Source organism: Anser brachyrhynchus, assembly GCF_964034855.1.
Source record: "Anser brachyrhynchus genome assembly, chromosome: Z".
Lineage (NCBI taxonomy): Eukaryota > Metazoa > Chordata > Aves > Anseriformes > Anatidae > Anser > Anser brachyrhynchus.
Genome location: NC_137697.1, coordinates 63,185,023 through 63,198,405, shown reverse-complemented (window position 1 = coordinate 63,198,405; position 13,383 = coordinate 63,185,023).

The window sequence follows — 13,383 nt, the reverse complement described above, 5'->3', positions numbered from 1 at the left end:
GCAGGTTCAACTTGTCTAAGCTCTGTTTTAATTAAACTTTCTATTTACTTCTCTACAAGCTATTATATATAAAAGTTGATAAAGTTGATCATGGTTAAAAATTGTGATTTACATTTACAGTTAGAAGGAGTCCATTTCTTTGTGCGCTACACAGAGCAGAAAATGATCAGGTACAGTAAGCACAGATATGTCTTTATCTCAGTGCAAAACCACCTAATTTTTTAACAAAATGGGGCAACTTTCTGATTCCTCAGCTATGTCTTTACTGGAAAAACCTCCACACAGGCTCTGGAAAAATCACTAGATTTGGTCACAGATGGATAGATGAAGCTCTGTGCATCCTACAGTCTTTGGAAAAGAGCTAGGTCTGTAGTAGGTGAGATCAGACCAACGGTGTTATTTGGTCCTGTGGTTAACTTTTTCCAGTAGGGATAATATTTTTCCAGACTAGGAGGGATGCCAAACACAATTAGATTTTTAAATATGCATAATATAAATGTATCTTGTCAAGGATACCCAAAATTCAGGTAAAATTTTTGAGTAATTTCCTTGTCCTTACCTGAAGGTATGGTATATAGGACAAAAAGTAGTGCAGCTTAACATATTTCCCACCTTTGTGTTGTTTTCAGAGTATGGGTGGGCAGGGGCAGTAATTACTTGAGGAAGTAAACAAAAGCTATTGGCTTTCACGGATTCATTTCCATGGGCCAAGAGGACAGATTTAATTTTACAAGTCATAGGGAAAGAAATTTTCTCACAGAAGAGAGTGCTCTGTATCAACAAAGACCAGGAATTACAAGGTACACAAATACTTCCTTACAGATTAGTCTCTGACAGACAGATGTTTTCTGTGGTCTGAGACATGCTCTCAGTGGAGAAAGTAGCCTGTCAAAAATGATAAAGATGCAATGTATTTGCTACTGCACAGGAACGTCATGTGTATTTGTGCAAAGTGGAGGTGAAACAGATAAATATTACCCACTTTATTGAGAGAATGAGGGCTGATATAGAGTACAATTAAACTAAGTTAACATTCAGTCAGACTGCCTGGTACACCTACCACTTCCCTAATTAAAAGAAAACAATCTGACCCAGAACTTATCATGTGCAAAATAGATTCAAATGATCAGTCAATCAATTTGGTCATCTAATGAGTTCTCTTTAAAAACATGACTGGTTAAATGCTAAAATCAAATATGCAAAGTAAAAAATAAGAAACTTAAGCCATTGATTGACCTAGAACCGTACTACCAACTCTCCAGCCTCTTCCCTACCAAGCCTGCTAAAGGATATTTCTGCTGGACCTTGCTTTCCCACGCCTTAGCAGGAACTTGCCCCACACTGCCAGACAGAGTTATTGGGAGGGCAGAACTATGCTGGCACAGTCTGGGACCAGAGAGCAACTGCAGTTTTGGGGAGGTTCAGATGGGGTTTTCCTGGCCAGTTCCACACATTTTAATGGTTGAAGCAATCCTGTTGATTTTTCAAGGAAGTTTTATGAGACTCAAAGTTAATTAAATCAGTACTTGTGAGTATCTTTGATTATGATTACTTCTACTGTAATCAATATTCTATGTCAGCCCATCTGCCAAAACCAATTGGAGGCTTTTCAAGTTTTGGAAGAAATAGTCTTTTAAAATGCATTTCATTTAAGAAGCAGCCAAGCCTTACAGTTTATATTTACTTTATCAGCTTTAATATTATATCTTATTTTAGTGATATATATATCTAGCAGCTATGTTTTTTTGTTCTGTTTTGTTTTGTTTTGTTAAATGTTTAACGACAGTTTCCCTTTCACACATTATAATGACTAAATATTGTGTGATACTTTAGAAGGGATTAATCCTCTTTGTCTTTCTGTACTGTTATCGTTATAAAAAATTTCAGAGGGAAACTGAGATTTGTTAACTCTAACCTGGCTGCCTAAAATACTCATCAGGACACGGGTCATTTTAGTAGTATGGAATAATCTGAATTTATCATTTATGGTCCAGAGTTACACGCATTGCAATAAGCCATAGCAAAGTGGAACGATGCACTGTGAACATCTCTCCACTAATTTTGTTTGAGATCTATAATGATTTAAATCAACTGCACCTATTCCTTTCAGACACACTTGCTACACATCTTGCTTCAGAAGCAGGGGATGGGATGAAAACTGACATCCTGAAGAAGTATAGTGGGAAGGACTGGCATATTCTCGGAAGGTCTTGCACATGGTGGAGGCACTGGGTGATCATTGTATGAGCTCACTCTACTTTTTTATCAGTTGAGGTGAGGCCCAGGAAAAGGTGACATATTAGAGGAATATTGGCCACAAAGTGTAGAGTTGTTTACAGGAAAGATTCTACATTTCTAACCATATACCACATAATAATTTGTATCTCATATGAATCTTGAGATTTTTATTAGTTAGCTCTCTCTGTTTCTTGGATCATAAAATTGTACTCTCACCAGAAGTTTCATCTTGCTTGGTTGATGCCTACTAAAGTTAGGACAAGAACATCACACCTCTTTGAATATTTGCTTGTTTTTACAGTCATTTTGTCTGTTAGAGATTGCATCCTGAAATCCTACCCATACTTTCAGTTTTCCAGAATTAAATTAGGAACACATCTGTTTTAAACTGTTTTGAATACTAGAGACCTGCACTGCTTCAGAGAACTCCTCTGGGCACTCCCATCAGCACAGTCCCAGACAGCGGTGAGCAGAAGGGCATTTCAAAATTCAGCAGCACGTTCTGTCCCAGATACTGGATTCTGTAGTGTTTTATTTTTGTTACTGCCTTGTTTGTGTACTATGTTGAAGGTGTTGATGCTTTTTCTCCATAAGGAGTTGGGTGCTCACCATTTACCCAAGTCAGACTTTCATACTCATAATGTGCCAAACATGTCAGAGGCAACTCACACATGCCGGAAGAGCTACCTCCCAGGTCTGGAGACACTTCGAGATAGTCTGACCACTTATTCAGGCTTTAATGACACCAGTAGTCCAAAGATACCAGGCTAGATTAGGTCATGGTACTAAACATGACAGTAAAAACTGCCAGACTGGCCCTGCTAATCACAGCAGTTTAGATTTTAATTCTACTAAATGCAGGTGGCTTTGAAGGGACATTTCTTTTCCCTATGTGTGGGCTCCCGTGCTAATCTGAAACATGTGGACTAATATATTTCTATTGGTTTTGGCTTCAGGCCACTGGACCAAAAGCCAAGGATTTATTGTTTGTTTCTTTGTTTAAACAAAAGACTCCTTCCTCTTCTTCCAGCATACAAACCCCAGACAGTGACAGATGACCATGCTGGACAGTGAGTATATGTGTACATGTATGGGATGACAGAAAGAGTAATTAAATTTACTGGACTGCAAATATCAATATCCACATTTTCTATGGCACTTATTGATACACACAGTAAATTCCTCTAAACCTGACTTTGAACCTATTCTTCTGAGACCAGCTTCTTCTTGTTTTAGGGAAATTAGTGTTTCTTTCCTCCTCAAGGTAAGTTAGAGCCAGTTATGAATGAGGTGCTCATACATAAATGTTAAAGAAAAAAGATTAATAGATTCTTCTAATATTCAGGTCAGATCCAGAGTGGGTTTCACACAGGTTACACAGTGTTTGCCAGTTTTACTGGGTTAGAAAATAATTCATCAGATGTCAGCTGTTAACAAAGCTGCAGAAGCTACAGGATCATTTACACATGGGGTGGCTGTGTTCCCACATCCACCAACTCTCCAGCCTCTTCCCTCCCAAGCCAGCTAAAGGATATTTCTGCTGGACCTTGCTTTCCCAAGTCTTAGCAGGAACTTGCCCCACACTGCCAGACAAAGTTATTGGGAGGGCAGAACTATGCTAGCACAGTTTGGGACCAGACCCACCTCTAAACTTTAAGATGAAATCACATTTGCCTTTCTGCTTCAAGACCAAATGTTTGCAGGTGTCAGGAAGCACTAAAGCAATTTCCACTTCCCTCAGATAGCCCTCATCTCTTTTAACTTAATCAGCTGATATAACTGGCACAATTTCACATAAAATGTTTTGAAGTCACTTTGGAGAATGGTCTCCAGTCCGATAATGGGTCTTAGGCTGGAAAAGAGAAAGTTTCATTGTTAAGGACAGCCAGTGTGCAGTTGCTTTTCCTGACTCAATTGCAAGCACTTGGGAGAAAAATGATGTGCTTTACATGAGCATAGTCATGGATTACTTTGCTCATTTCCTGAGTGGAAGGGAAATTTAAACCACATTTGGCTTAGAAGCACAAAACTGTTGGTGCATCTGGAAACAAAAATGAAGACCACCTCAAAGAGCTCCAAAAACCTTTGAAGGAAATGAACTTTATCTTATGATGAGCAGAAAGGATATCACAGGACATACTGAAGAATTAATGAAAACACACTTCAAGAACCAATGCTGCGTGACAGGAGGCTGGTTATAACCAGGTTTGCTCAGTAAAATATTAAAGGCCATTTCTCCCTACCCATTTACTTTGACTTACTACAGAGCACTTTCGGAAGGGTAAGAGACTAATAGGTACTGAAGAGGCTGTGACTGCAGAGTGCAATAGAGGCTAATAACATGAAAGTACTGCAGAGCAAATCTGGTCAGAAAGTGTAAATCAAACAGGGTTGCCCCAGAAACCAGCATTTCAGTAAAGTTGACATCTTTCAAATAGCATTTTGTAGCAGCATTTGTTTTAGAAACAGAATTGTTTTTAAAATATCAAAATGGCATATTGCACCATTTTATTTATTTTTACTTTGAAAAGCCTTTCAGTAATGTTAAAATATTGCAATGTTTATACAAATATTTTGAGGATTGGAATGTGACCACAGCTTTTTTACCAAAACAATTTTCCCTCCCAAATGAACCTCATGCATCATTTCTGAATGTCAACTTTTACTTCCCACTCTGTATTAAGAAATAAAAAGAAAAGCTGGGTGGAAAATCATCCTCTAACAAGTTATTCTATGTGATTTCTCAGCATTTAATTGCTCCTTTTAAACACGTGCTCTACAGTTTTTGATTTTTTTTTTTAATACATCCAGATTGCACCCGTACCACTATCTAGATAAATACAGGGCACAAAAATAAAGTATCCAGATCAGCAGCGAGTTTTAGTCATGTTCCTTCAGGTCTTAGGTGACCTTGAAGCAGGGCTGATTCATCAAAGCACTCATCGGAAAGTATCTGAGCACACAGTGAAGGCAGTACTTCATTTTCTGACTAGAGTTGAGGATGGACAGCTTGCTTGCTGTTCAGAAGACTGAAGGAGAACTCAGCCTCTCCTTCAGGCATGGTCCTCCCTCAGGCTCACCTGAGAAGAGCCAAATGATCACCAGACCTGTCAGAGAGCTATGCATTGCACACAAAGATGGAAGACTCAAAAAATAAATATCAGGCTTGCCTGAGTAACTTGCCCCAATGCTTTCATTATTGTGAATATTAAATGTTTCTTCTTAGCCCAAAGCTATAATAATCAACATATAATGTTGAAATGGACTGATGATAAATCAGAGCCTTAAGTATGGTGAAATCTGGATTTGTAAATGGATTTTATAAAAGGAATCAAATCATACAACACAGCACCCGTGGGTTTCATTTTATGTCTTTGTAACAAGAATGCTTTTATGATAATCCTTGGAAAAAAAAGTAGGTTGAGGCTTGGAAAGAGATAGGTGCTAACACACAGGATTTTGGTATGATTTTTTATTTTATTATTTTATTTTATTTTATTTATTTTATTTTATTTTATTTTATTTTATTTTATTTTATTTTATTTTATTTTATTTTATTTTATTTTATTTTATTTTATTTTATTATTTTATTTTATTTTATTTTATTTATTTTATTTTATTTTATTTTATTTTATTTTATTATTTTATTTTATTTTATTTTATTTATTTATTTTTTATTACGTGTGCTTGTTGCTTTGAGAACTACCCAAACTGAATAATAATATACAACCCACTGAATGTCTCAGTGGTTCAGCATGGAACAAATTCATTCTCTATTCGAGGCAGCAGATCTCCAGTTTATTTTAGGTCCTTGTCTGTACTAAAATGTTGAAAGATACTATTGTTAATGTTTGCAATACCAAAGTTTGTTCAGACACCTTTGGGTTCATTAGCTTATCTTAACTGGCGATGGCTGAAGTGTAACAGATTTAGAAGTCTGAGTGACTCACAAGAGATGTGAAATGGTTAAGGTATTTCCCATGCAACTTTGTTGACCACTTCATACGTAAAGGAGCATTAAATTGTGTGAATTCAATTTGGAGTCACTGCTTAAAAAAGGTGACTCTGTAAAAGAGCCATAAAAGCAATTCCTATGTGTTATTGCTTAAATCCATTATATGTTATCAAACTTTGGTTATTTTGAATTTAGTTTCAGTAAATATGTGAGAAATTCACTACAAATTCTCTGTATGAGAACTACAAAAAGAGAAAAAGACATAGAAGATCATCCTAGGAATATTCTCAAATAAAAAAGCTAGCAATAAGAGCAATGTACTATAAAATCAACTATTTTATGCTTGACCTGATCTAGAAACAAATCTTCCTAAACTTGGAGTCTTGGCTCCCCAATGGAATAATTAAATGGATGTTTCTAGCTAGGATGTTTTACATTATATCACAAAAGTTTAATGTTGTTCTGTTTCTCGTATTGACTCTGACTGTTCTGTTCCTAATTTAGCTTGAAGAAGGATTTTTTTTTTCTTTCTCTTTTTCTATCAGCACAAAGAGAACTGCTTGAAGCTGCCCCAGAAGTGTGGGATTTTAGGAGCAGTCCTTCTACCAACGAAACAAAATCAAGTGAGGAATAAAAGGCAGTGAAACTGAAAGAGTGCGGTATATGAAGGCTATCACAGTGTTCACCACAACACAGGCTGTTGGCGTGTGCCCAGAGGGGTGAGCTGGGCACAAAACAACTCCTGGGCCTCCCTTTCCACCAGCTGCTCCAGCTGGCGGGTTCTGTTCCTGAAAGTGCTGGTGATAAATGTGATGAGACACATCCAAGGACAGCAAGCAAGATGCAGGTCTGGGAGCTGGAGTCTCCTGAGCTGTGCTGGTGCTGTGGTGCAGGCTTACTGATGTGTGGATGCAGAGTCCCTCCTGAGTCTCAGTTCCTACATCTTTTGCAGCATCTGGGAGGAACGACCTGACCAAAACTCCCAGCCTACTATCAGTGCCTAATGTTACCACTTGCTGCTGCTACTGACGTAGTCTCTACACCCCTGACACTTTTCTTCTGACAGCCCTTGCTGATGATGTCTTTGGAGGGGAATCCTTTAGAGAATTGCCTTTTTCATTCCCTGCTCCCACTCTCAGCTCACAGTGCTGCCAACATCAACTATCAACAATTATTTCTTCCATACAACATGAAGTTACTCCTACACTACTCCCACAGTCTTCCAGTTTCTGTGACTACTCGGTAGCCCCAAACTTGCAGCTCTGGCCACACAGACCATTCCTTGTGCTGGATGTTAAACCCACCACGAGGGGCCATGACCTCAGAATGGAATTGTTTTCTTTTAAGTGTAGGCTTTCATAAGTGGGTTAAGAGTCTAATGGGTAAACAGAGGTTCTGGCCCTGGATATACTTTTTCAGATCTTTGAGAAGCCTGTTTATCAGGGCTTGAAAGAAATCTCATGTCAGCCCTACAGTAAATCAAATGATCCCTTTCCTTGTGCTCTCATTTGTGGTTTGAATAGTTTACAATAAGCCTGTTTTCAGAGGCAGAAACAGGTGGTTGGAGGTGTGAATAAAACTCAAAACTCTTTTATGAATGCTTCTTCAGGTGAAATATGGTAAAATGGCTATGACTGATTTGCATAAGAAAACATGAGATAAAGACAGAAGGCATAACTCAAGCTGGCTTTTAGTCAGCTTGGTCTAATAGTGAGAACAGTCTTCATATGAAACGGTACAAAAAGCCAGAAATGGAGACATGATATTGGCTGTGTTGTAGCAACTTCAGTCTGGCAGACCAGCATATAGGAGACACAAATCCAAACCCTGAGAGCTCTTCCTGCAAAATCAAATCCTCAGGTGATGCTGGTTTCCCATGCCTTCTCATAGGATGTCTTTCTTCCAGCTGCTGTGAGAGCTGAGGAAAAGACAAATCTGTCCTGCTGTGGTGGTGTTTGGAGGTCTCTGGATGCTGATACAAAGGAAAGCAACTGTGCATTATCTCTGCTCCATTCAGAGCTCTGAGTGGGCAGCCAGGCTGTGACTATACAGAGGGAAGGTGAACATGGGCTGCACTTTGCCCAGAATCACTTCTATAAAGTGAATTTCTCTTTTCCGTGTGAGATATTTGCTATCATTCAGTACCATCAATTCAGGAATGCAAGAATGCAAACAACTGGCTGTGACCCAGAAGTATCTGAGAGTTACTGCAAAGAAACTAGACATGATGAGAATTCTCACTGTCTTCTGTGACTGTCCTGGTTCCAGTTAGGACAGAGTTAATTTTCCCTCATAGTAGCTGGTAGGGTGCTATGTTTTGGATTAGGATGAGAAGAGCGCTGATAACATGCTGATGTTTTAATTGTTGCAGAGCAGTGTTTACACCAAGCCAAGGACTTTTCGGCTTCTTGCTCTGTCCTGCCAGCGAGCAGGCTGGGGGTGCAGCAGGAGCTGGGAGGGGACAGACCCAGGACAGCTGACCCAAACTGGCCAAAGGGGTATTCCATACCACCTGACGTCATGCTAAACAATATATAGGGGTGGCTGGCCGGGGTGGGGGGGGCCGGCTGCTCGGGAATAGGCTGGGCATCGGTCAGCGGGTGGTGAGCAATTGCATTGTGCATCACTTGTTTTCTTACACATTATTATTGTTAATACTATTACCATTATCACTATTATTATTATTATTGTTATTATTATTTTCCTGTCTTAATAAACTGTCTTTATCTCAACTCACAGGCTTCACTTTCCCGTTTCTCTCCCCCATCCCAGAGAGGGAGGGGGGAGGGTGAGCGAACGGCTATGTGGTGTTTAGCTGCCAGCCGGGTTAAACCACAACAGTGACCTAGAAAAAGGAATATCCATGTGAGATGCCAGGTCAATCAGGTTACAAATCTTTAGTAGGCTTAAAATGCTCCCATTCATGAAACCTTCCAGAAGTCATATTATGACTCTCCACCTGGTCTCCTAGGTGCTAGTCTCCTGCAGTCCCCTGAAATGCCTTTCCTTTCACACTGTAAACTCTGTGGAAGAAGCTGTGCTTACTTTTGCACTGGGTGTAGTACTATGTGCCCTGTCTATAACAATGATGTTGAAATGAATAAGCAATGTGCCATTTTGTGTCCTCAGACTTCTGAGATGTTTTAAGTCTGGAGCTGCATGACAGAGGTTGCTGACAAGTGACCGAACAAAGAGGAGCAATGCAGAAAATGAAAGAAGGGTTCATAATGCCTGAAGATTTCTACAAGTTTAATGCAGTATTATTGTAAAATGATCTCATCCTTAGGAACAAACAGAAAGAGAACAGGAAATAATATATCATCCATTAAGCAATGCATTCACACATACATACCATCATAAGAAAAAGCTGCACAGAACAGTCAAAGTATTATTTTCTTTTCTAGAGCCATATTAAATTTTAGATAAAGAAGTTTGAACTTAAAGGCTGCATTGGATTTGGTCTGTAGAAACATACAGTGCAGTATGAACCCTTTGTAAATCCCAGCACAGGTCAGCTATACATCGGGCTGGAGTGCACAGGAGAAGGACATGCCATGTATCTTCAGATTCACTTCTGAAGCAAGCAGGTGGTTGCCACAGTCAGAGAAGAGTTAGAAACTTGGTTTGGTTGACCTCCACAAGCAATTGTAGCAAATTGCTTTAATGCTATTGCTGGTAATATTGCACATATTTGTCCTGAGCAACAGGCAGGACTTTCATTTTGACTGAAGTGTCAGGGACAGATGTCTCCTTTCACATATCCCTTGCCATAGACACAGCCCATCCCTGAAAAGTACTGCAATGAGGGCAGGAAATGTCTAATGGGAGAAATGCTGAATTTGTAGCAAAGGGGCTTCAGAGTGTGGGCTGGATCCTGGGAACTATGTGAGCCATGTGGCCCAGTGCTACACAGAGCCCAAAGTGTCAGTAGGGGACGCTATATCTGCCACATACCGCAAATGCCACAAAGCTTCCAGTGTTACGGGACAATTACAACTGAAGTTGCTAAATCTTCTGGTTAGAATTTTGCACATTTTGAAATAAAGTGTTCAGCAGAGCTGAAATTTATTAATTTTGAAAACTAAACCATCTGGAGCATTAGCTGCTTAATTACAGCAGAAAGAGTCATGAATGAACAATGCAAAACACTTTCTATTTTCCATTTCAGGATTCAGATTTTGTCTGAGCCTTTTTATTTCTTGATTAAAGAAAAAAAAAAAACAACAAGCAGTCATGCTATGCTGTTCCTTCAGTTTTGTTTGCTTTTCCTCCCAAAGTAAAAACAAAACCACCCCCACAAAAAAAGGAAAAAAAAAACAAAAAACAAGCACAACAAAAAAACAAATTAAAAATTCATTGTCCACCCCAGAAAACAAGAAATATACCCAAACTAAGCAGTGATAAAAATTCAGTCTGTCTTCATAAAGATGTGATGACAACAATCACCACATATAGATGAGTCTTGAAGAAAAATAATCAAAGAAAGATGTTTTGTTTCTCAGTTTATTATTACATTTAATGCAATTTTTCCCCACTGGGTTGTAAATCACTTGCCTTTTTGTCCTTTCACTTATTCTAACCATTTCTGATCCCAGGGCAAAAACCAACTTGAAACAATGTGGACTTGATGAGTTTACTCTGCTTGAAACAAGGAAGCCTTTGTCCCTTATGCCCCAGGCAACTTAAAATACAATGCCCCTATCCTCCTTTGCCATGAGACCTTCAGTCAACATTCCCCATGGCTTATGACAACTGAACCAACAATTAGGCCTGAGGCATTCAAACATGACATTTGAAATAGAGGGTGCACTGGCATCTGTGAACCCTGTTGTGTGCTGTGGTTGTCTCCTGCAATATAAAGGTACAAAGTTAGATTTAGAAGTTGCTGCTTCAACAAATCATTTTTTGTGTCTGCTTTTTCACCATTATTTTTTTGCAAGTGAGAGAGAAATTTCATGGTTGCTCCTCATAGCATGCAACATACATCATGCATTTTTGCCAAGGGGAATTTTACTAAATATTTTTACAGATGTCCCCCTTCTCCCAAATTTGATGACACAATGCTAGCTAAAGCACTCTTCCACAGCATCCCAGGGCATGTCTCAGCCCTGAAACTGTTCCCTGTTGCATGCTGATAAAGAACAAATGCTGTCTAACAGGTTTTTCCTGAAGAGAAACCGTCTGATACAGCAGATTCCCACAGCATGCAATGTGTGCTCTACTGAAATCCCAAAGTCACCACGTGCTGGTGTGACTAATCAGAGGTGCTCAAAACAGACCTGAGATGTTCTGCGTTTATGCCAGCCTTTGCTGCACAGGTGTACCAGGAGGCAGAAGATTGAATTCAGGTACAACCACAATTAAAGAGGAGCCACGCAGATGAACGAAACTTTTCTGCACGTGGGAATTTGCAGAGTCTGGGGATCTGGGTGTACTTGCAGGTCGCTTAAGCAGACCCTGTGGGAGGCAGGTGATGATGCTGTCGTCAGTTTTTCCATGCTAGCATTTCTGTGGTTGTTTCTGCCATGAGGTGGTGAGGTCTATCAGCAGAAAAGATGGCTCTCTCCTGTGGGGTAAGCCACACCTGTATGAAAAGCTACGTGTAGACTATCAACATTGTTTGGGTGGTTACCTTCAGAAACAATAGTTTTCAGAGTGCCAAAGAAACACATTGCAAGATTCAGAGATGGGATATACCACTAATAAGCAGTATTAACACAAGAAGGGAAAAAACAAAACAAAACAAAACAACAGCAGCCCACAGTTTTTAGTGACTGACAGACTGACAAGAGATCAAGATTGCTCAACATCATAGGGGAGACTAAGGGAAACAAAAAGGCAATAGAATTTATATGAGTTTGTATAGCTAATCAGTGACAGAGTAGAAATAAATTCCTCACTCCTTATGCTCAGAGTGCTAGGTCACAGTGCCTTGTATGCTCTTAGGCAATACATTTCTTGGAGATCTCTGCTTACTCCCCTGGTAACAGGTCCTGAGTAGTTTTGAAACCTGTATAATATAACATACATTATGTAGCATTCTTCAAGGGCTCAAATTAATATCATTTTAGCAGAGTGACTGAAAGTCTCTGATTTTTGATAATGGCAAAAGAATATATATGTGCATTGCTCAAACAGGTAAAATTCATGTCTTTTCATATTGTAATCAGCCTAAACATTCAGATACTAGTTGCATACTGTTTTGAGCAGGTTAGTGCAAAATTTAATTTTCACTCACCTATCTGATTCAAAGGGAGTGTAAAATATACTTGTTACACTAATTTCATATTTTACAGTAATTCAGTAAGGATGAGTTCCTAGAATTGAAACAAATGTCTGAAAACAGCTAGTATTCAGGACTCCTAGCACAGCAGACAGTAACATCATCATCATCAACAACAGCAAAAACCAACAACCACCACCACCAACAGCAACAAACACCCCCAAACTGCCTAGAAATACTGGACAGAAATAAAAGAAAAACAGATTGAATAGACGACAAACATTTCTTAACTCTTCATAAGCTTTTCTTTAACATGTCCCCAAAACAAACAAACGCCTGAGACACGGGGAGCCATATTGCAGAAAAATTTCACCGCTAAAATACTTCAGCAACCAGATATCCTGCAATGATTTTAGTTTTGTCATGGTTTGCCACAGGGTGTTCCAGGAGATACTGAGCAAACTGACTGGCTGCCACACAAAAATGAACTTCACAAGCTCTTACTCTCACTATGCTCCAGTTTATTTTTTTCACTTGGTAAAGATGTGTTTCACAATGAAACAAGTGAAGTGATGTAACTTTTTAATCAGCATTAACAGAGTAACAGAGAATGCAGCATACTGCTGAAACACACCTCCTTCAGCAAAGCACACAGGCATATGCTTATCTTTCAGAAGGTGAATCATTCCAGTAAATTAAGCAATGATGAAACTGAATGCCTACAGCCAAGTTCATGATTTTGTACTTGGATGGACCAAGATGCCTCCTATCTATTGTTTCCCTTGTGCTGTCATGTCAAGCCTCTGTTTAAATCATTTGCTTTATTTGCACACCTATCTTGCGTTGGTAAAACATGCAGCTGTAGTGCAGTAAGCAACAGCTCTTCATTGTGCTAAAGAAAGTTTTGGTCTTTTCAAATCATATCTTTGTATTCTGTAGAAGATGCCAAAGAAAGGCAAAACAATCC